Raw genomic sequence first — 24363 nt, 5'->3', positions numbered from 1 at the left:
GGGTGGTCAATCTGTTGAAATCAGACCACTACGTTTTGGCCACCGTGCTCGATCCTAGGTTTAAAGCCTATGTGGTGTCTCTCTTTCCGGCCGACACAAGCCTGCAGAGGTGCAAAGACCTGCTGGTGAACACACTGTCAGCTGAAGCGGAACGTGACACGTCAACGGCTCCTTCTTCATTTTCTCCTGCAACTGGGGCTGCCAGGAAAAAACTTAGGTATCCTAAGCAACCCGCTGGCGGTGATGCAGGGCAGGCAGGACCAAGTTTGGACATCTGGTCCGGACTGAAGGACCTGGCAACAATTTCTGACATGTCTACTGTCACTGCATATGATACTGTCACCATTGACAGAATGGTGGAGGATTACATCGGTGACAGCATCCAAGTAGGCATGGCAGACAGTCCATACCTGTACTGGCAGGAAAAAGAGGCAATTTGGAGGCCCCTGTACAAACTGGCTCTATTTTACCTGAGTTGCCCCCCCTCTAGTGTGTACTCCGAAAGAGTGTTTAGTGCAGCCGGGAACCTTGTCAGCGAAAGGCGTAGGAGGTTGCTTCCACAGAATGTGGAGAAGATGATGTTCATCAAAATGAATTATCAGCTCTTCCAGGGAGACCAGCCTCCAGAAGGTACAGAGGGACCTGTGGTGGTGGATTCAAGTGGGGACGAGTTAATACTTTGTGAGGATGAGGATGTACACACTGAAGAGGGTGAGGAATCGGTGGATGAGGAGGATGAGGATGACATCTTGCCTCCATAGAGCCAGTTTGTGCAGGGACACATTAATTGCCAGCTTGTTTTGTGGGGGCCCAAACGAACCAATCATTTCAGCCACAGTTGTGTGGCAGACCCTGGCGCTGAAATGATTGGTTTGTTAAAGTGTGCATGTCCTGTTTATACAACATAAGGGTGGGTGGGAGGGCCCAAGGACAATTCCATCTTGCACCTCTTTTTTTTCTTTGCATTATGTACAGTTTGGGGCCTAGTTTTTCAAACTGCCATCCTGTCTGCCACTGCAGTTTCACGCCTAGATGGGTCACGTGTTTGTGCCGCCCACTCGTGTCGCTTAGCATAGTCATCCAGCTACCTCGGTGCAACGTTTTGGACATAAAAACACTATTGTGAGGTGTGAGGTGTTCAGAATAGACTGGAAATGAGTGGAAATTAAGGTTATTGAGGTTAATAATAGCATAGGAGCAGAAAAACCTACAAATTCTGTGATTTTAGCTGTTTTTATGCTTTTTTAAAAAAAAATACAGATCCAAAACACAAAACCCAGAACCCAAAACACGGAAGGGTGGTTTTGGCAAAACCAATCCAGATCCAAAACACGAAGAAAGATCCAGATCCAAAACCAAAACACAAAACACGAAAAGTGGCCGGTGCACACCCCTAATTTAAACCAGTCCTGATACCAGCTTATGTAATGATGAATGAAGCACTATAATTTTTTATATGGTAGGTTTTGCTCCCTTTTTACAGCAAATAGCTCCAATACATTACATCCGATAGAAAATCTTAAACAGTGTATATGGAATAAATGATCCATTTTCTGTTCATCTTTGCACACTTCTCCCATTTATGACAGACTACTATATATACTGTATCAAAAGCATCCTGATAGAATAATTCTCCAGATTTCAATTTACCCCTCAGGTTCTATGTTGTACAATTCATGATTAAATTGCTTATGCATATTATCATCCATCGAGATGCAGCAGGTGGCAGTAAGTTTTCGATCATATTGCTTAAACGGCGCTGGAACAGCTTCTGACCAGGCGCCTAATAAGAACGGCCTCTGCCCAGGCGCCTAATAACCCATACTCCTTTTTTGCTGCTAAGGTACACATGCAAAATATATGACATAGGTGAGGTAAGACACAGGGACAGGCAATAAGTGAGGACTTTGAGGGCCTGATTCTGAGTGAGACAGATCTGTGTGCATGAGAGCAAATGGTGAGTATTTATTTACAGTGCATGCACAGATGCAAATTTACACATTTTTGTGTCTGTCTGATTCTGAGTCGGACATAACATGGCCGAAACAGTCTCTGTGAAATTGTGTGTTTCTGGCAGTGACAATGTGATTGAATGGATCCGCCCTGTCTTCTGGGAGTGTCATGGACATGTACAGTATGTAACGCAATTTTGAATTGTGTGTACGGTGAATGGAAGCCTATTTCTGAAGGATCTCTTTCACATATCATTGGGCTGGTGCAAGTGCCGATACTAATCAGCAGGAGAGATGTTCACCAACCCCCGTGTTTTGGTTTTTGATCTGGATTAACTTTTGTATTTTGGTTTTGGTTTTGCAAAACTACCCTCAGGAGTTTTGGTATTGGATAGGTATTTTTTTCAAAAAATGATAAAAACAACTAAAATCACATAATGTGGGCCTGTTTTTGTTCCTATAGTATTATTAACGTTAATAACATTAATTTACATTTATTTCCAGTCAATTTTGACCACCACATAGCTCACAATATTGTTTTCACTACTTTTCAGCAATATATACCAAAGGTGGCTGGCTAAAGTAAGCAACAGAGCAGTGGCAAGAATGCACAGCAGTTTAAAAAAGTATAGGACATCTATGAAACAATATCACACAGCAGTGGCGGACAGGATGGCAGTATAATAAACTATAAAATTGTCAGTCGGCAATGCCCCAAACAGCGCATAATTCAAAGAAAAGAGCTGCAAGATGGAATTGTCCTTGGGCCCTCCAACCCAGGGTCGTAACTAGGGTAGTGCGACCTGTGCCATGGCACAGGGCACTGCAGGGCAGGGGGTGCTGTTCGGGCCTGTCAATTTTCTGTTTATTAGCATTCTCACTTGTAGCTTCCTCTTCTTTTATCCCCAGCAGCTACTGGACTACCCTATCTGTTCCCTGGCCCTTCCCCATGAGGCCATGGCCCTTTTTTGGGTGCACGCCTTATGTCCCTATTTGAAAAATGTTGGGGGGGGCAATGCTCTTTCAGGCACAGGGCACCAAAATATCTAGTTACAGCTGCAACCCACCCTTATATAGTAAATTAAGAGGACATGCACAGTTTAACAAACCAAACTGGTTGAAGTCTTTGATTTGTTTGGCCCCCACCAAACAATTTTTTGGAAGCACAACCTCCAATCTTTAAGGAGGAGGTTGATGATGAGGGTGTTGGCATGGAGATTGCATGTGCTGGTCCAAACTGCTGGTACCTCTACTAATTTTGGCTTCACAAGTGGTACAGATGCCTTCACAAATGTTGTCAGGATTTGGGTTAAAATAATTCCACATCCAAGATATGGTTTTTCTGATCTTATTCCCAGGCATGACAATGACTTTCATTTTCTCATAAGCAAGAACTGCTACCACAGATGGCTGATTTGCACAAACAATATCCTCATCTTTAACATCCTCATTAGCATCAGATAGTATACAGATATCCCTCTCATCATCCTGTTGCACTTCCTCCACACTATCCTCCTCAATTTCTATTATTTCACCATCTACAGTAATACTAGCATAGCCGTCATGGCTTCCTCTATCAAATGGATGTTTATTAGTCAATTGTTTTTTTAAACTACTACTAGAAGTAGTCTTCTTGTTCCCCTTCTGGGATGAAAATCCACCCCCAGCAGCAGCAACAGCAGCAGGCCTAGCACTCAAAGATTCATCTAAGGAATCCTGGATAGAGGAGGACACATTTAGCCTCATCAAATTGGATGCAGGACTACTACCGATCATGATTGAGGATATTAATGATGAAGGTGTTGGTGGTGGAGACTGCAATTGCTTGGATCTAGCAGTGAGAAGGGAGCTAGCTGACACTTGACTGCTTGTTGTTACTTTCTTAGAATAAGTTTCTGATTTTGACCAAACTTATCATGCACACACTCAAAATGACATAACAGGGAGGAGATTCCTACATGGTTAAAGTTCTCTGCTTATGGTGGCTTTACAAATGCTACAAATGGCAAGACAATTATTGTCTGGATTTGGGTAGAAATAATTCCACACAGAAGAGGTGGATTTTTTTCAACGTATGCTCAGGCATGACAATGGCATTCTTCTTATCATGGGCAAGAACTGCTTCCACTGGTGACTCACTTACACAAAGAACATCCTCATCATCAACATCCTCATCATCAACATCCTCATTAGCACCTGTGTTAGCTACATAAATATCCCTCTCATCCTGTTGCACTTCTACCGTAGCATCCTCAATGTCTAGGTCAGCAACTTCTTGACTCATGCTGCTCATATCCACATTGGCAGAGAATACAAATACTCCTATGAGCACAGAAATTTCAGGCTCACATATAGCACTCGTGGACACATTTAGACTCTCCTCAGGGATTTGTGACATTTCTGTTTCTAAACAGGGTTTTATAAACAAAAAGAAGAAAAAAGAAACTCTCTTTTTGAGAGCTCTCTTGATAAATATAAACAGAGGGGCAGCTAGAAATATATATTAGCCCCTAAAACATAACTTTTAATAAGAGCGATTAAAATGATAAGTCATCTACAAGTTGATGACCATATCTGACCCAACAGAGACACTTAATTAATAACATACACAGACATATAAAACATATAACATAATACCATTTATATAGATCAATATTGTAATATTTTCAAATGGATAAAAGAAAAAAGAAACAAGTATAGTATCCTCCTCAATGGTGAAATATAAGAAATGTAATGCCGTAAGTCATTCAATAAAGAATTAGTGAGTCTACCACATATTAGTTTGTGCCCTTTTGATCACATCATTCATCTGACTTTTGTATATGAAGTCAGAATAGAAAAAGTCAGAGCATAGGACTGCTACTCCTCATTCTACTTCTCTTCACCTCTGCTAACAGCTATCTATGAAGAGTGAGGGATTACCGGAGAGCAGGTTGCCCTTAGAAACAACAGATAAACAGGGACTTCACTCACATTTCATTTCTGCTTTTGGGTGTCATACTAACGCATTGGACACCCAATGAGAGAACTACTCTAATGAGATTGCCCACAGTTTAATAGAGTGAAAGAAACAGTAATAAACAGTAACGTTTCTGTATAAAATTCAATAATAGAAAGTCAATAGAACACTCTATATGGTTCTCAGATCTCTCTGATAATTGCTCAACATACTATGGGAATTGCTGTCCATACATCTCTGTTACTTATATATACATCTTATAACGGATCACCGGTAAGTACAGAGTAATACCTTTAAGAAAAAATATATAAGCCCAAATACTTTCCTGTAACTACCTATTGTGGCAGCCAGTAGTGTTGGAGCATGAGTTCAACGGGTTAGTATAGTCATATATGAACACAGAAAAAGCATGTATATAACATTATTCCCACGAACAGAGTGAGAAAACAGACAGCATATAATTATCTTTTGCCGTCATGTGGCCACTTAATTGATGGCACAGACCCTTATAGCTGGAAGTGTAATAACACATTAACTTTTACCTACGTATCACCAAGACATATATGGCTATACCCATAGGTTGATAGATCTCATACAGAAACCAGTGGACCACTCAGATGAGATCTTTGATCATACAGCAAAGTGAAAGAGACAAAAACACACAGAAACACACATTACATATATGAAATTCAATAAAAATATATACTGACACACCCTGTATTGTACTCAGGTCTCCCTGATAATTACAAAACACAGTATGGAAAATGCTGTGTGTACGTATCTCTGTCACTTAAGTATGCGTTTTCTGAATACTCATTTGTCAATGTTGCTAGCTATCTATTTAGGCAGCCGCAAAAAGAGCATATGTGTTGTATAATTCATCCCCCTAATAAGGAAAAAGACAAGGGGGCATGTAATTATCTCTTGCCGTGGTATGGCCTCTTATTTAACGGGACAAGGTCCTAAGATCTAAAATTTCTTATAACATAGTAGCTCTTATATGTGTATCCCTGGAACATATGTAATAGTGCCTACGAGTTAATAGATCTCATATTAAAGTCAATGAACACGATTGTGATGAAATCATATAGTATATTATAAATACTCTGTCGATGTAAGAAAATTATATGAGAGGCACTTATGTGAATACCAGGTATGTAGGTCATACGTGGGTGCACTGCAAATGTTATCCTTGCTGTCCGGATTATCTCACCGCGCGAGACAAGTGCTCGCGAACTGCTATCCCCGGGTTCCAGTAGAATGTCCTGTAGTGAGTGCTCGAGAATCCCTGCTGGGCACAAACTAGTGGTGCGGATGCCTCGTGCCGTATAGCCGCTGGCACCCGTAACTCCCCCGACGCACGTTTCGCCGTATGCTTGATAACGGAGGTGATCTAAGAAAGGAATTTCCTGGATAATATAGTGAAATGTACAAAAACTGACCAATGCCCTCGATGCATATCTTGATAGACAGGCAAGGCAGCCTATGGATGTAGCCCTCAATTAATTAATTAGTCTAAGCACAAGAGAGCACTTACTAGGTTATCCCTATGTTTACTATGCTAAAGTACAATGATTATAAGACTAGATTCACATGGAGGGACACCAATATAGACAATAATTAATAAGTAAATAAATATATTACTGTAGTCAGAGACATAATAATTTATATACTAATAGGTGACAGTAAAGTCTTGTAACAAATTAAAACCCAACAATGTGATAAACATATTTGCACATGCATGTACAAATATAAGTGCATGTACATATATACACATACACAGATACCTACATGCATATACACATATGCATGCTTGTACATACATATATAAACTAATCTATTCTGCAAATGTATATATGCAAAAAATAAAATAAATAGATATAAAGATGGATCCATTTTATACTCCAATAACCACAGACTTCTGAAAAAAGTGACTATTCCAAAACTAAAGTAATAAAATTATACATAATTCATCCCGTTGTTGTCCATGATATAATTTGAATTGATGTATGAGACCCCTTTACCAAAATTATTTTATAAAAATAAATAAATAATAACTCTTCTAAACCCTATAAATGGTAAATAGAACTATAGTAACTGAACTCATAACATTCATCTATACTAATGTGAAAAATAAAAAATTTAAAAATAAATATATATAATATATGGTCTATGAGCTTCCACTATCAGGAAAACAATTAACCGTGATGTAAGTGTGAAAAGAAAAGTGTGAAAAAAATGAGAAAAATGAAATAAAAGTGAATAGTGATGAGAATATACAGAAATTAGTATCTAAAAAAACAGAGTATTGATGTACTAGTATGTAGTGTCGTCATGTGAATGATACGTATATATATATAAAGAGGTATACAAATAAGTGCATCATATCAGAATGTATACATATGTGTTAGTATGTACAAAAACACAATTAATGTCTTGTGAGAGTTATGTGAAAAAAGAATAAAGTGAAAAATTATGTAGCCAAGATATAGTGAAACATCAGAAAAACAAACCTAAGCTGTGAAAGTTAAACTTGCAATGTGTGTGATACTAAATCCCCATATAGATGAATGTTGGTACATCAATAAAGAGGAAAAACCTTATCTAAAGAGAAAACATATAGAAAGGGAGATAGAGAGGAGGTAGGAACAAGAGGGGGGAGGGGGGAAAGGTAAAAATTACTAGGAAAAATTGAAAAAAAATGTATTGGTAAATATACAGCAAAATCCTAGTCAAGTCTAACTGAAGTTAAAAAATTATGTAGATGAGTCTATGGATGTGATGAAAAGAAATCCTATTATAAAAAAGAAATGTAACTATTATATTCATTTAGCTCTCCAGGTGTACGGGTATCTAATCTGAATATCCATTCCATTTCCTTTTGTAAAAGAACCTTATTGAGGTTGCCTCCCCTAATGCCCATCTCTCCAAGCTGAAAATTTTGAGTTTTTTGGGGTTACTATCATGTTTGTATAGAAAATGTCTGGCCACAGAAGTGATTTTCTTCATTCTGTTAATATCCGTCCTGGCATTCCTTATGGTGCCCGCATGTTCAAGTAAATGTAACTTCAAAGCACGTGTTGTGATTCCCACATATCTGTGGCCACACTCACATTGAAGGCAGTAGATAATACCACTAGTATTACAATTGAAGTAATCTCGTAACTATACACTGTTGCCATACTTGTCCTGAATTGTGGTGATTGGAGTCACATATTCGCATGCTTTGCAATTACCACAAGGGTAAGTACCAACAACCTTAGGTTTCTTTTTTGGGAATTGTTCAAAATGACTGTGAGTAAGGAGATCTCCCAAGTTCCTCGCTCTTCTCCAACTCATAGATACATTCCGTGGGAGAAGTGTTTTCAAATCCCCATCCAATTTTTCCTAGTAATTTTTTACCTTTCCCCCCTCCCCCCTCTTGTTCCTACCTCCTCTCTATCTCCCTTTCTATATGTTTTCTCTTTAGATAAGGTTTTTCCTCTTTATTGATGTACCAACATTCATCTATATGGGGATTTAGTATCACACACATTACAAGTTTAACTTTCACAGCTTAGGTTTGTTTTTCTGATGTTTCACTATATCTTGGCTACATAATTTTTCACTTTATTCTTTTTTCACATAACTCTCACAAGACATTAATTGTGTTTTTGTACATACTAACACATATGTATACATTCTGATATGATGCACTTATTTGTATACCTCTTTATATATATACATATCATTCACATGACCACACTACATACTAGTACATCAATACTCTGTTTTTTTAGATATTAATTTCTGTATATTCTCATCACTATTCACTTTTATTTAATTTTTCTTATTTTTTTCTCACTTTTCTTTTCACACTTACATCACGGTTAATTGTTTTCCTGATAGTGGAAGCTCATAGACCATATATTATATATATTTATTTTTAAATTTTTTATTTTTCACATTAGTATAGATGAATGTTATGAGTTCAGTTACTATAGTTCTATTTACCATTTATAGGGTTTAGAAGAGTTATTACTTATTTATTTTTATAAAATAATTTTGGTAAAGGGGTCTCATACATCAATTCAAATTATATCATGGACAACAACGGGATGAATTATGTATAATTTTATTACTTTAGTTTTGGAATAGTCACTTTTTTCAGAAGTCTGTGGTTATTGGAGTATAAAATGGATCCATCTTTATATCTATTTATTTTATTTTTTGCATATATACATTTGCAGAATAGATTAGATATATGTATGTACAAGCATGCATATGTGTATATGCATGTAGGTATCTGTGTATGTGTATATATGTACATGCACTTGTATTTGTACATGCATGTGCAAATATATTTATCACATTGTTGGGTTTTAATTTGTTACAAGACTTTACTGTCACCTATTAGCATATAAATTATTATGTCTCTGACTACAGTAATATATTTATTTACTTATTCATTATTGTCTATATTGGTGTCCCTCCATGTGAATCTAGTCTTATAATCATTGTACTTTAGCATAGTAAACATAGGGTTAACCTAGTAAGTGCTCTCTTGTGCTTAGACTAATTAATTAATTGAGGGCTACATCCATAGGCTGCCTCGCCTGTCTATCAAGATATGCATCAAGGGCATTGGTCAGTTTTTGTACATTTCACTATATTATCCAGGAAATTCCTTTCTTAGATCACCTCCGTGATCAAGCATACGGCGAAACGCGCGTCGGGGGAGCTACGGGTGCCTGCGGCTATACGGCACGAGGCATCCGCACCACTAGTTTGTGCCCAGCAGGGATTCTCCTGCACTCACTTCAGGACATTCTACTGGAACCCGGGGATAGCAGTTCGCGAGCACTAGTCTCGCGCGGTGAGATAATCCGGACAGCAAGGATAACATTTGCAGTGCACCCACGTATGACCTACATACCTGGTATTCACATAAGTGCCTCTCATATAATTTTCTTACATCGACAGAGTATTTATAATATACTATATGATTTCATCACAATCGTGTTCATTGACTTTAATATGAGATCTATTAACTCGTAGGCACTATTACATATGTTCCAGGGATACACATATAAGAGCTACTATGTTATAAGAAATTTTAGTTCTTAGGACCTTGTCCCTTTAAATAAGAGGCCATACCACGGCAAGAGATAATTACATGCCCCCTTGTCTTTTTCCTTATTAGGGGGATGAATTATACAACACATATGCTCTTTTTGCGGCTGCCTAAATAGATAGCTAGCAACATTGACAAATGAGTATTCAGAAAACGCATACTTAAATGACAGAGATACGTACACACAGCATTTTCCATACTGTGTTTTGTAATTATCAGGGAGACCTGAGTACAATACAGGGTGTGTCAGTATATATTTTTATTGAATTTCATATATGTAATGTGTGTTTCTGTGTGTTTTTGTCTCTTTCACTTTGCTGTATGATCAAAGATCTCATCTGAGTGGTCCACTGGTTTCTGTATGAGATCTATCAACCTATGGGTATAGCCATATATGTCTTGGTGATACATAGGTAAAAGTTAATGTGTTATTACACTTCCAGCTATAAGGGTCTGTGCCATCAATTAAGTGGCCACATGACGGCAAAAGATAATTATATGCTGTCTGTTTTCTCACTCTGTTCGTGGGAGTAATGTTATATACATGCTTTTTCTGTGTTCATATATGACTGTACTAACCCGTTGAACTCATGCTCCAACACTACTGGCTGCCACAATAGGTAGTTATAGGAAAGTATTTGGGCTTATATATTTTTTCTTAAAGGTATTACTCTGTACTTTAAGGTGATCCGTTATAAGATGTATATATAAGTAACAGAGATGTATGGACAGCAATTCCCATAGTATGTTGAGCAATTATCAGAGAGATCTGAGAACCATATAGAGTGTTCTATTGACTTTCTATTATTGAATTTTATACAGAAACGTTACTGTTTATTACTGTTTCTTTCACTCTATTAAACTGTGGGCAATCTCATTAGAGTAGTTCTCTCATTGGGTGTCCAATGCGTTAGTATGACACCCAAAAGCAGAAATGAAATGTGAGTGAAGTCCCTGTTTATCTGTTGTTTCTAAGGGCAACCTGCTCTCCGGTAATCCCTCACTCTTCATAGATAGCTGTTGTTAGCAGAGGTGAAGAGAAGTAGAATGAGGAGTAGCAGTCCTATGCTCTGACTTTTTCTATTCTGACTTCATATACAAAAGTCAGATGAATGATGTGATAAAAAGGGCACAAACTAATATGTGGTAGACTCACTAATTCTTTATTGAATGACTTACGGCATTACATTTCTTATATTTCGCCATTGAGGAGGATACTATACTTGTTTCTTTTTTCTTTTATCCATTTGAAAATATTACAATATTGATCTATATAAATGGTATTATGTTATATGTTTTATATGTCTGTGTATGTTATTAATTAAGTGTCTCTGTTGGGTCAGATATGGTCATCAACTTGTAGATGACTTATCATTTTAATCGCTCTTATTAAAAGTTATGTTTTAGGGGCTAATATATATTTCTAGCTGCCCCTCTGTTTATATTTATCAAGAGTGCTCACAAAAAAAGAGTTTCTTTTTTCTTCTTTTTGTTTCTACTACACTGCATGTGACTCTAGTGAGCACCGCCACTCTATCTATTATATTAATATTTGTATTTCATATTATAGTGCACTTAGTGGCTTTGTTATTTATTGTTTAATATAATACTATACTAATTATAGCCTGTGCGATGTATTTCCCTTTCCCTGTATTCCCTTCTACTCTAAACAGGGTTTGTTCTACTGCTTTAGTGGTTTTCATTTTTTTGACACCTCTTCTAGACTCTGAGTGAAAAGGTCTTGCATCGTCATGAGAGGCAGATGAAGATGCCACACTGACAGTTGCAGAAGCACCACTCATAAATAAATGCCAAGGCCTCACCCTTTCTTTGCCATTACGTGTGGTGAATGGCATGTTGGCAATGTTGTGTTTTTCTGCACTAAACTTTACTTTACTAGAGGTTTATTTTCTTTACCATGTGACAATATCACTGGCATAGTGGTGGAAGGCAAATATATTTGCCCTAGGTATGTATTTTAAAAACCCTAGGGAAACATTGGTGTTCTTGTTAACAGCTTTGTGGGCTTTTTGACAAAGCTGGAAAAGAGTTCCTGGGGTTTATGGATGGAGAGAGAAGGCAGGTTCCATCCACTTAGTACCAATTCTGGTCTTTGGGCTGTTAGCCTCACAGAAGGCTAATTAGTGCCTTCAGCTGTAGGTGTGCATTAAAAAGGCTGTCATCCTGATCATTAGTTTCTCACACTGCCTGGGGAAAGGACAGACTATGTAGTCTCTATGAGAGAGAAACCTTCTACTTTGAAAATCAATGCCTGGTAAAATTTCTTGTGTTGTTTTTCTAGTGAGTTAGGAATATCTTTTGTATAGTTGACGCCGGACAGCAAGGATTTATTTTGATGTTTTTTATTTCTGTTTTTCCTTGTTAAAACTGGTTGAGGCCAGTTGCACGAAACTAACTGACTGTTGTATGATCTCTCAGCTGCTGCATCCTAACATCTACAACAGGAGATGGTACCTATTCCTTTGACTCTTTTACACAACTATAAAATATTGTTGTTTTTTTTAATTTTAGGAGCCCTGGACTGAGAGATGAATCTCTACTGTGAGGCAGGATGGACACAGAATTCAGGCTAGATTGACTGGCAAGGCCGCAGCTGAAGTCATGGTACTAAGTGGGCAATGACGTGACAAGGACACAGACAAAAGACGCTGCTCTGTGGAGGAGACGAACGGCTAAGCCGGGGTCAGAAGTCATAGCTCTTTGATGGTAGCGAGCAGCTAGACCATGGGCGGGAGCTGCTGCTCTATGGCCTTTAAGTGCAGCTAGGCCATGAGCAGAAGTCGCCGCTCTGAGGTGGTTATAAGCAGCTAGGCTGTGGGCAGTAAGGAAAACCCAGATGAGAGAGCTTGATGGAGGGAAAGAAAAGAAATGGGATGGTGTACTCCACTAATTACAGTGTAAATATAAGGTTTTGTTTTGCACAGGCAAAACAGAAAAGAAAGTTCCGTTTGTGGGGCACTCTTATAATATGTAAACAATTATGATATGATGAAAATATAGCTAAAACATAACCTTTAATAAGAACATACCTTATAAAATATACATAGGTGAATTATAACAAATATGTTATCTCAATATATGTAAAAACATCAAGTAGCGAAAATATTGAAAGCACAGCAGTACACAATTTTAAATATACTGCCCTGTACTCTGAATACCATACATCATATCAATGTGACATCCATGGTTATATTTTTATATGCATTTCATATCCTGTCTAGGATGGTTAAATAGAACCTGTGTATAAAATACACACAGATAAGGTTTGTATTCGAATTACCTCGTGATAGATATGTAACAGGTATAAAGAATTAGATTCACAACAATAGGCTAGTTATAGGTGAATTGGCCCTATGACAGAATTTCTCCCAATAATAAGTTGCGCAATTCTCAAATCGAATAGTAAATACTATTGTTCAAAGATCACAAAATAAACCTGAATTTTGATACCAGTATTAATGTGATACGTATCTATATCTGAATTAACTATAATTTATACATATATCACTCTGAGAACAGGATAAGGCACAAAAGTCAACAATTATCTGAATATCACCATGTGTGCAACATGTCAGTATGACAGACAATTATCGTCAACAATAGAAATCCTAGTATCTCAGTTAACCATCAGCATATGTTCCTGGGTGTCACATAGTTGAACTCTTAACATAAATAGTTAATTTAAGTACAGGATTATATGTAGAATAAGTGAAAGTAAGACACCTAGATGTCCCCCACTTCTACTTTCACCTGTTGTGCCTATTACCTGGCATTGGACAGGGGATGAGAGAGTAGGGGGCTGGTATCCATAGAATTGAAAGTATAACGGTGGGTTGTTAAAGATCCTTTATTTGGGAGTTAAATGATCTCTGATGCCAAATGGTATAGCAGAAATCAAGTGCACCCGGACCAGTCAGGTCGCCACCTTAGAAAAAAAGTAAAGATAATACTTGTACAGAGCTCTGCTTAGTTAGCATGGATATAGTGTTGGATTCAGAGTGTCCGCATCTGCTGACTGTCAGCTGAAATCAGCTGTGCCTCATCAGTCCCCTGCATGTGCCGTAATACAATTCACAGCCATCCGCATGGTGGCGAAATGCGCGTCACCCCTTAGTACCGCCGAATACGGACCCGATCAGCTGACCGTGAGCTCTCTCACTCCCACTGCCTTAGACGGAACTTCATAATAGCCAATGCGGATGGCTGTGAATTGTATTACGGCACATGCAGGGGACTGATGAGACACAGCTGATTTCAGCCTGTGCAAAACAAAACCTTATATAGTAATATAATTGTTCCAGGGAGCACCACCAACTGTGTTGATTATTTAGAGATTTTCATCTCATGATCTTATTTATATTGTTGGTATATTCTAATTACTTACTTAATTAAGCGTTCATTAGATCATGTGCATTTAATTTTTCCCACTTTCCCTTCCCTTATTGTTTAATTACAGTGTAAGCCTGTAGTTACAGGATAGTAGAAGGGTATGCTAGAATAATCACAGTTTAAGCCTATGGTTACAAGATAGTAGATGGACAGGGCACAGCAGCAGCCATTGGAGTGGGTGGACACAGCACAGCAAAGGAGTAGCCACTGGAGTGCATGGACACAACAAAGGAGCAGCTACTTTAGTTGACGACAGAGGACCACACAGCAGCACTGGAGTGGATTGACACAGCACAGCACAGGAGTAGCCACTGAGGTGGATGGACACGGCACAGGAGAAGCTACAGGACTGGAGGATGGAGGACAGTACAGCAGTGCGGACAACTTAAAATGGTGCCCGAATCACCGCCTTGGGGTCTTATATAGAATTCAAAACTAGCAAGAGACCCAACGCTGGCTGATGACATTTTGCCTGGTTTTTAAGTCCGGAATCAGCAGGAAGATCCAATCAGTAGGTCCGGTTTCCTCAGCTCAAGTAACTTTGGGTGGGCTCGGTACTTGGAGAACCAAGCTTGCTCATCTTTAATCAGCAGGTGCACAAACCCCCGCATTAGCCCCATGGGTTCTCACATTAAAATAATGTAGTAAATCAAAATTCCGCTGTAGCTCTGTCATAACTATAGCTGCTTTGTGTGGGATTCAGAATCAGTTCCTAAGTGAAGACTATGATGACTATTTGTCTGGGGAAGGTCATACAGTGTTGCCAAAAATAATAATGCCAGATCATGACAAAATAGCTAGTGGAGCATAAACATTATTGATGGTGGGAATCTATAACAGAGAGGTAAAGGTGTACAGTATGTATAGTGTGGCTATATAGCATGTAGGAAACATACAGTATGTGAGTCCTCTTCCTCCATGCAAATACTCATTAATCTCTCTAATGTCACTTTGTGTTACTGAGGGAGAGAGAGGGCAGGTCAAATGGCAGTTGCAGTAGTTGCACTAGTGAAGGGTGTATTTAAAATTGACAATAACATTTGTTAGATGTGAACAATGGGAAAACAGTATAGGGAAGGAATTGCTATACAATGGTACCTGCTATACACTAAAATGTACTATAATGTGCTGATATATTACAGCAATTTATGTTAAACCCTGGAATATTGGCCAGGACTATTATTGTACCAGGGTGTCAATATCTATCTCTATGGGGTGATCCAATTCAGCACAATGCTGAATAGCCCCGGGAATTGAATAGTTCCAGAAACTTCTTCCAGGGGCTATTCAGCAACATGCTGAACTCAATCACTCCCAAAGATAGTGGAAAAGTATCCTGCATCCTGGCACCTTCTGGGAACAGTTGTTGGGGCAAGGGACCTGATGATTATATTTACTATGAATTGTGTCATTGTGGCACCACCCCTCATAATGTATTGTAATTTCTCCAAGTGGATTATATTGCCAATCCCCCAACCACCTACCTGGACATCTGTCTTCTGGAGAGGGACTTGCCAATATTGTCAAGTATGACTCTCTCCCACCAACCCACTTACTGTACCTCTTCTTGCTGTGCTGTAGCCTTCAGCTTCCTCCTCCTTGACCTTTAGTCCTTTTAGCAGGGTTGGGCGGTGTGTGTGTTGTCTAATTTGCCAAGTGACTGTGTTATGTGTAAGCCAGCCAATTAGAGCACAACTATATCTAACCTGACACAATGTCTATGTCTAACCCTTAGCATTACTGCAGAGCAAGGCAAGCTATTGAATGGAGATAATTAGCACCCCTCCCAGACTGAAAGCCTGGAAATTGCTGGGTCTATCTCTATGGTGCCCTCCAAAGCCTAATCTACCTGATAGTTGTCTGTGGACAGAAACATTTCTGGACATTTTCAGCATTCAACAACTGCATGTAGGAGATTGCAGCTGCTGCAAGAAAGTTAAATTTGCCATGCCACCAACTGAAGCAAGAGGTAGTGATAAGGTGGAATTCCACTTTTTATATGCTTCAGTGAATGGAGGAAAAGCAACAAGTCATCCAAACCTAAACAAAGATCCATGACATAGGGAGAGGAGGAGGAATGTCCAGCACACTAGAGAATACTCTGTTTTATGCAAGCTACTGAAATCATTTGAAGCAGTAACTAATGAAGTAAATTTAGGCACTCCTAGCTTGAGTCTGGTAATTCCCTTAATACAACTACTGGAAAAGCAGCTAAACAAACTGAATAGGGAGATGAAACAAAGTGATTCTGATAAGTATGTTGGACTTGTAGATCAACTTCTTTATTTGTATCTCCATGACCAAAGTGTTGTCAAGATCTTGCAATTGGATCACTATATTTTTGCAACCATGCTGATTCTAGGATTAAGTCACACATGATGTCTTTCTTTCCAACTGACAGATATTAAGAGATGCGAGGAGCTCCAGCAAGTTGTCAGCTCAATTGACACATGACACAACAACATCTCCTGCTTCAGTTTCTCTTGCAAATTCTGCTGCCAGGAAAAAAATTACCTTTTACAAGTGACCTACTTGGTCATGGATGATAAGTCAACTTAGCGAACCAAAGTGAAACACCATTTGACAATGGACAAATTTGCATGTCAGACATTTTTGTTTACTGGAAAGAAAAAAATGCAAATTGGAGCCTCTTGTACAAACTAGCTTTGGTGTGCCTAAACTGCCCACCCTCCATTGTGTACTTGGAAAGAGTGTTTTGCACATCCAGGAACCTTGTGAGTGATCAGCGTAGGAGGTTACATCCTCAAAATGTGGAAAAACTCATGTTCCTAAAAATGAACTACAAATTATATGAGGAAGACGAATTGCAACAAAGTACAGAGACTTCTATAATGGTGAATTCCATTTAGGATGAGCTAATATTGTGTGATGATTATGTTAACACTGATGAAGGTGTGAAGGATAAGGATTTGAATTACATCTTACCAAAGTAAAGATGATTAACAATGTTGCTAGTTGCCTAAAGCCCATTGGTAGCATGTTTTGTGGGGTCCAAAACCAAGCACTTCAGCCACAAAAGTGGCAGTCCCTGTCACTGAACTGCTTGCTTTATTAAACTGTGTATATCCTTTTTAATATAACATAAAGTTTGTTAGTTATTATAATATGAACAAGAAGATACAAGACCACGTCTCAACTTTAAGGTTTTTAATTAATCAATCCATCATTATATTTTACTTGCCTTACACTATATACTCCACCTCCTTATCCCTCTACTGCCCTCCAGCCTCTGAGCTAGTTCCCCTCAAACTCTCTGGTGCACCTCATAAATGTACTACAGGGGCGTAATACCCAATTAGGAAGGAGGGTAGGGCTATTATTGCTAGCTTCTCTTGCAACCCTTGTTAGGAATCCTTGGCTATTAACATTCTTTTATGGCCTTTTCTCTTTTCAGTTGTTGCATAACAGCTCTCACAAGGGGATGTAGTTGGCATCCTGGCGTGCAGGATGCCGACGTTCAGAAAACTGGTGCTGAAATCCCGACCGGTCAGGATCCTGGCACCAGTATCCCAACTGCCAGAATCCTGAAGGTAATTATCGGGGTGTTAAGGGGAGGTTAGGGTTAGGTAGCGGGGTTAGGTTTTAGGGGGAGGGTTAGGCACAGAGTAGGTAGTGTTAGGATTAGGGTGCGGGGAGGTTACATTTAGGCACTAGGGGGGAAGTTAGGGTTAGGCACTGAGGAGGGAGGGCTAGGGTTAGGGTAGGAGTTAGGGTAGGGTTAGATAAATACTTACCGCAGTTCTCTATGGGTGTCAGGATTCTGGCTGTCAGGATGCCGCTGTCAGAATTCAGACCAACGGCATCTCTACAACCGGGATTTCATACCCAACCCTTCACAAGGCCATGTCTCAAATGTTATTTTCTTAATAAATCAATGCTTTACCTGCCATACACTACATACTCCACGTCCACCTCCATTTTTCCTGCACTGCCCTCAGGCCTGTGGGCCTGGTTCAGACCTGGTCGCAAGCGCAGAGTGCTTGCAACCAGGTCGATAGTGGCCCAGAGCACAAGCGCACAATGGAGCCAGCTCCGTCGTACGCATGCGCGAGACCCGGATAGCAATGGGCAATCCGTCGCTCCGGGTCGCGCACCAAAGGGGGCATGCTGTCGATGTTGAGTGACAGCACGCCTCCTTTGGTGGGCAAGTCGGGGGGTGGCTGCCCAGATGGAGGCGTTCCCATGGGAACACCTACCATTTGGGGGTGGCCCCACTGACATCACAATGGATGTCAGTGGGAGAGCTTTTGGCTCTGTTTGAGCCAAAAGCTCTCTGGGGCTTGCAGCCATGAGAGCCTACCACAAGGGTCTCGTCGCAAGCCCGATGGTCATGATGGTCTTGACCATCGCGTCCATCATCCTGGCTGCTCGCATTAGCTGTGGGTGGCAACCCACAGCAATGCGAGCGGCCAGGAGGCCGCTCCATACAAAAAAAAAAGACGCCCTGATTCAGAGCAAGCACCCTGTCAGAGCGTCCGGCTCTGAATCAGGGCCTCAGTCTGTTATAGTTCTTGAGTAATGAAAATATTCTATTGGATCATATAGTTTATTAAACAGCCATCCTGTCAACCACTGCTGTATCGCAATGTTTCATAAATGTGCTATATTCCTGTTTTTATTAATTTTGTTAGAAAATCCACATACAAAACCGAAACATGTGAGGTTGTTTTTGCAAAACCAATACCGAAACATGAAGATGAATTCAGATCCAAAAACAAAAACATGGGTGTCAGTAAATATCATTTATATTTTGTAAACAGTAAAGCTGGGTACACACTGGGCAGTATATTGGCTGCTTAATCAAAAGGCCGATATATATCGCAAGTGCATCTGTGGGTGCATACTTCCTATATGTCTGTGATTGACATTGTTCATAGACATATTGTATCAACTGTGCTACACAGCAGATGGCTGATATATCTGCAGATATATATCGGTGCATCTGCTGGTGTGGGTTGGCAACCTGCCGATCACTGCGCACAAGCTGCAGGGAACAGGCAGTGAGTGACAGTACCAGGTAGTCATTCTAATTAGCTAATTTATTAAATTGGAGACACCGTGCTCCTCTAAAATGTTCTGTGTTAAAATGATCAAGTCTATTGATGGTTATAAAGATATCCTAAATCCTTGATGATGGATGTGTGGTAGATGGGAGTTTAGAAGGCTTAGGGTAACATCCATCATCACTACCTGGTACTGTCTTATATATCCACTCTCTACACATGTTGCTCAATACATGAAACACATAAGTGCAGTGCTTAGCTCTAACTGTATATTTTATATATACATACCTTTTACCAGTGTGTACCCAGTTTTAATTAATGGCATTATAAGTATGGATGTCTAAGGTTTATGATGAAATCCTGCAAGTATAACAGAGCTGCCCACACAGAGCAAATGATGTTTAGATGAACAAAGATCAAGCTTTTGTCACATACTGTAGCACATTGATTGCACTGTCCACCCCTAGCTGTGCCAGTACTGTTCCTATACACTGAGCCAGGTTTGTAAGTTTGAAATTGCCAGATTATCCTTTTTTTAAATAAATTTGTTTCCACTGTAGATTTAACTGCCCTGGAATAAAATACTGACCACAGTTATCAATTAAAATTGAATAACATTCTCCACTTGTTATCTAGAGAAAATTTGAATTCAATTAAATATACCTGTGCGGCTGATGTAGACAGTTCATTTGAGATATCAACTTCGGTGTTACCCATTCCAACTATTAATACTCGTTTGCCATCAAACCCAACTGGCCTCTTGTATTCTCGACAATGTAGAACGTGTCCTTTAAATTTTTCAATACCTTTATGTGAACAAGGCAATATTACATTGTGTTGAATAGGCCCTCCCAAATTATGATTTTGTATGATGTATGATGATCTGTCATTTTACATTTTATATGAACATGGTATGTCAATTGCAATTAGGTGTGCAGGTCAGGAAGGACTGGGATTAGCAAAATATACATTGTAAATCAAATGGAGGGCTCTCAGATAACAAAAGAATAAATATCCCTCACAACAAAAGGTCATGTGTGGAAAACTAGCTCTTTTCCTTTTATGACCCCTGAAGTCAGAGTATTTTGGATTGTAAACCAAGAACCAGACCTCTTTTTAAAGCAAGGTCCTCTACCTCACATCTAAAGATTCTTGTATGCCTCTGAGTTGTGCTATGGAGGCTGAAATAAGGATTGTGATGTTCACTTTGATCCAGAAAGGGGAATTTTGAAGAGTGAGTTATGTAGTCACATATCTTTAAAGCAGGGACCCTGTTGGTTTGGCCAGGTAACCCTGTATTGGATCACAGGGTTTTGATCTCTTTTGATCTCAAACCCTGCTGACTTGATAGGGAGATTCTGTTTAAGTATGGACAAAGAATTAGAGATGTATAAAAGAAAAGTCCATCCAGCATTCAATGTTCACTCATTGGGGATTAGACAGAAGTGCTGGGAGTGCACCAGGATATTCTTGTGGGTGAAATCCCCCACCCCATCAGCAGTGCTAAGAAATTGATTGTGAGTTCTTAGGAACTCTGAGTTATTTCTCTTTTATTTTTAGAAACTATTTGCATTATAATCTGTGTGTCATGTTATTAATATTTTTGTAACTAAACCTTGAAAATATTTTTTGTATTAAACAAATTTAATCTAGAATAATCTCCATGATTCTTATTGAACTTGTGAGCCGGTGAGGCCCATGCTACATATCTGTGTGTAATTTGAATGTGACTTGTTATTAATCTGTTTGGAGATCACAGACCTCTGGAGAACAGTCTGCATGGTGGCAGAAGAATCGTGTATTTTGGTAAGTGACCACGGTGTCCCGCTGTCACAACCAGCTTATCCAGATTGCTGTATCTGCGAGTCAGCCCGAGTTTGTGACATACATTATTATAGGTAAACAAAACAGGTTGGTGAAATGGCCGCTGTCAAGCAAAGCTGATGTTTAAAGGAGAGTGTTAGTATCCCAAGATATCATACAAATAAAAATGATGGACAATCTGGGCTGTAGTGCTAGGAAAAAAAACTCTGCAGCTGATGGAAATATAATTATAATAATTAATTTCACCTCAAAAGGACCAAGAAATACAATGTAGAAAAAAAAAGCGTAAACAATTTCCAATTTGGCGTTGAATATGTTATATAGGGTATGTGGGGGAAAGAGATAAACAATATGTACTGGAGCAAAGAACCAAGTAATGAATAAAAATATAAATTCTCCAAAATAGATATAGTTTATGAAGTTGGTAACATACACTGAAATTGACAAGTTAAAACTCAAATCGAGTTTTAACAAGGAGGGTCTGGCATCTGGATTGCACAGCAGGCCTGTGTGCAGACGTGAGCTGTCACTGCACCCTCTGTATATTCTTTAGCCACCTGACTGTGTAATAGGAACTCTGCAATACTATGTTAGGGATACGGTCAGAATCCCGACAGCTGGGATTCCGGTGCCCGGAATGCCGATGCCAGAATCCCGACTCTTGTCAGAATACCGACACCGGCATTCTGACTTCCAGGATCCCGAAGGGGTTAGGGGGAAGGTTAGGGTTAGGGTCATGGGTTAGGGTTAGACATTACGGGGAGGATAAAGGTTAGGCACCAGAGTTGGAGGGTTAGGTTTAGAGTACAGGGAGGGTGAGGTTAGGTTTAGGCACTAGGGGGAGGTTAGATCTAGGTGCCGGGAAAGGAGCATTAGGGTTAGCAGTTAGGTTAGGGTTATTTACCTAGAGCCATCGTAATTGTAACCTGGGGCAGTATTCAATTAGTTTCGCACCAGTGATAAAGTTTTGCCTGCCAAACTTTTTGCCTACATCACGTATTTTAGCCGCGGAAACTTATTGTGCACACCCCCATTATTCACCGTACTTAGGGCCTGATTCAGAGCCGGACGCTCTGACCAGAGCACTCGCTCTGAATCAGGGCCCTCCTCCATTAAAATGGAGCGTCCTCCTGGACGCTCGCATAGCTGTGGGTGACCACCCACAGCATATACGAGCGTCCAAAAAGATGGTCGCGATGGTCTTGACCATCGCGACCATCGGACTTGCGAGGGAAACCCTGCGGTTGGGTTTCCCAGCCACAAGCCCTGGAGTGATTTTGGTTCTATCAGAACGGGAACGCCTCCGTCTGGCAGGCAAGCCCTCCAAAGGGGGCATGCTGTCAATCAACATCGACAGCACACCCCTTTGGTGCGAGACCCGGAGCGATGGGAAGCCCGTCGCTCGCCGGGTCTCGCTCATGCGCACAACGGAGCTCCCTCCGTCATGCGCATGCGCAGTGGGGAACATCGACCCACTTGCGAGCATACTGCCGCTCGCGAGTGGGTCTGAATGACCCCCTTAATTCCAAAAGACGTGAAAACGTAGACACGCAAAGTCAAAACAGGCAAAAAGTGGTGTCAGAATCGGGGAACTCAGCCTGAACCCCAGAATAAGCTGCAGAAACATTGGGGATCAATGTAGTAGTGCCCGATTAACCCTAACAAAACTGTTTGGGGCACTTAAGTTCGCACAATTGCCACTAATTAGCGTATTTGCATAAGTGGTTAAGAATAGCATAAAGCAGTATGTTTAGGTGAAAATAAGTAGTCCTGTCAAATTTGGGACACCTGAAAATGGGGGAAAGCATCTTTTAATGTCTTTAAAGTGAACTTTTAAATAAAGTGAAATTACACCCCCAAAAATGCACCTGCAATCACAAAAACTCTTGACCCCTTCCTAGAGCACCCCCAGAACCTTATTTCACTAGTTTGCAAACTTATCCCTCCACTTTGTACTTTTCTGCACAAATTCAAAGCACTTTTTTGGGGTATTCTAAAGTTTTAGTTAGGAATTTTTTGGCGCAGTTGTCCATTGGGGGCTATCCCAAGGGTTCAGAGTGGTTTCCCCACCTTTGCACCCGCAAACAAAAAATTTGCACTTCTTTTTCACCATCTATTTAGAGGCAAATCTTTTTCGCCTATTACATTATTAGCATTTTTCATGTACGTGAAAATCGGATTCAATTGAATACGGCGATACTTTTCCAACAGGCGAAAAGTCACAATCAACGATACTTTTTCATGCATCATAGCTTTTTGCTTCTAATTGAATACGGGCATTGGTAGGGATTTTGGCGTCGGGATTCTGACAGCTGGGATCCTGAGCACCAGCATCCCGTACCCATCCCCTGTGTTATACAGGAGTAGGATGTGGGGTAAGATGTATGCATTGTGAGCATATGCTGTCCATAATTCCTTCTAGACATCTAGAGAGACTGAAATCCACGTAACTATCCACTGTGCACCCCTTCACTGCTATATTGCATTCTATTCACTCAGTGTGGCTGAGAACTGACAAATCCCTTTTTTTAGGTGTGCCTGGGGTGTGAGGGAGGTGGGAGGGTGATGGAGGAGAGGAGGGCATGAAGTGTAATGGATGGAGCATGTAGTGGAGGAGAGGATGTGACTGGGGTGTGAGGGAAGTTGCAGGTTGATAGAGGATAGTATGTGCCTGGGGTGTGAGGGAAGAAGTTGTGTGATGGAGGAGAGGATGTGGCTGGGGTGTGAGGGTAGAAGCAATGTGATGAAAGAAAGGATGGTGATGGAGGTTATGGGAGAAGGTCCAGGGGCTATTACCACACAGCAGCTGTTGGGCATTAGTACCCAGTGGCTGTCCATGGAGACATGACCTCCGATATGCATCTTTTGCGCATGTACAGCACCCTGCCATGTCCTCCTCTCTGTCCGGCAAATACAGTTCTCAAGTAGTCCTGCAAGTGTGGAAGCCCCATGAGAACCGAATATCCACTGTGCCACCACTGAATGGGGACGATGCTGACAAGAGGGGGAGGGCTGGAGAAGTCGGGGTGGGCCCCCTGTCTTAAGGGTCCCAGGCCCCCTAAAGGCTTAATTCAGCCCTGC

The 24363-nt window shown here is 40.2% G+C and overlaps 1 pseudogene; it reads right to left on the bottom strand.

Annotated features, from left to right (window-relative positions):
* The window catches only part of LOC148540776 (dimethylaniline monooxygenase [N-oxide-forming] 2-like), a 42785-nt pseudogene that overhangs the window by 13119 nt on the left and 5303 nt on the right, over nucleotides 1–24363 (bottom strand).

Source organism: Taudactylus pleione, unplaced genomic scaffold (assembly GCF_031769625.1).
Source record: "Taudactylus pleione unplaced genomic scaffold, aTauple2 ptg000017l, whole genome shotgun sequence".
Taxonomy (NCBI): Eukaryota; Metazoa; Chordata; class Amphibia; order Anura; family Myobatrachidae; genus Taudactylus; species Taudactylus pleione.
The sequence above is the reverse complement of the archived record's forward strand: the minus strand, read 5'-3'. Positions and strand labels throughout refer to the sequence as shown.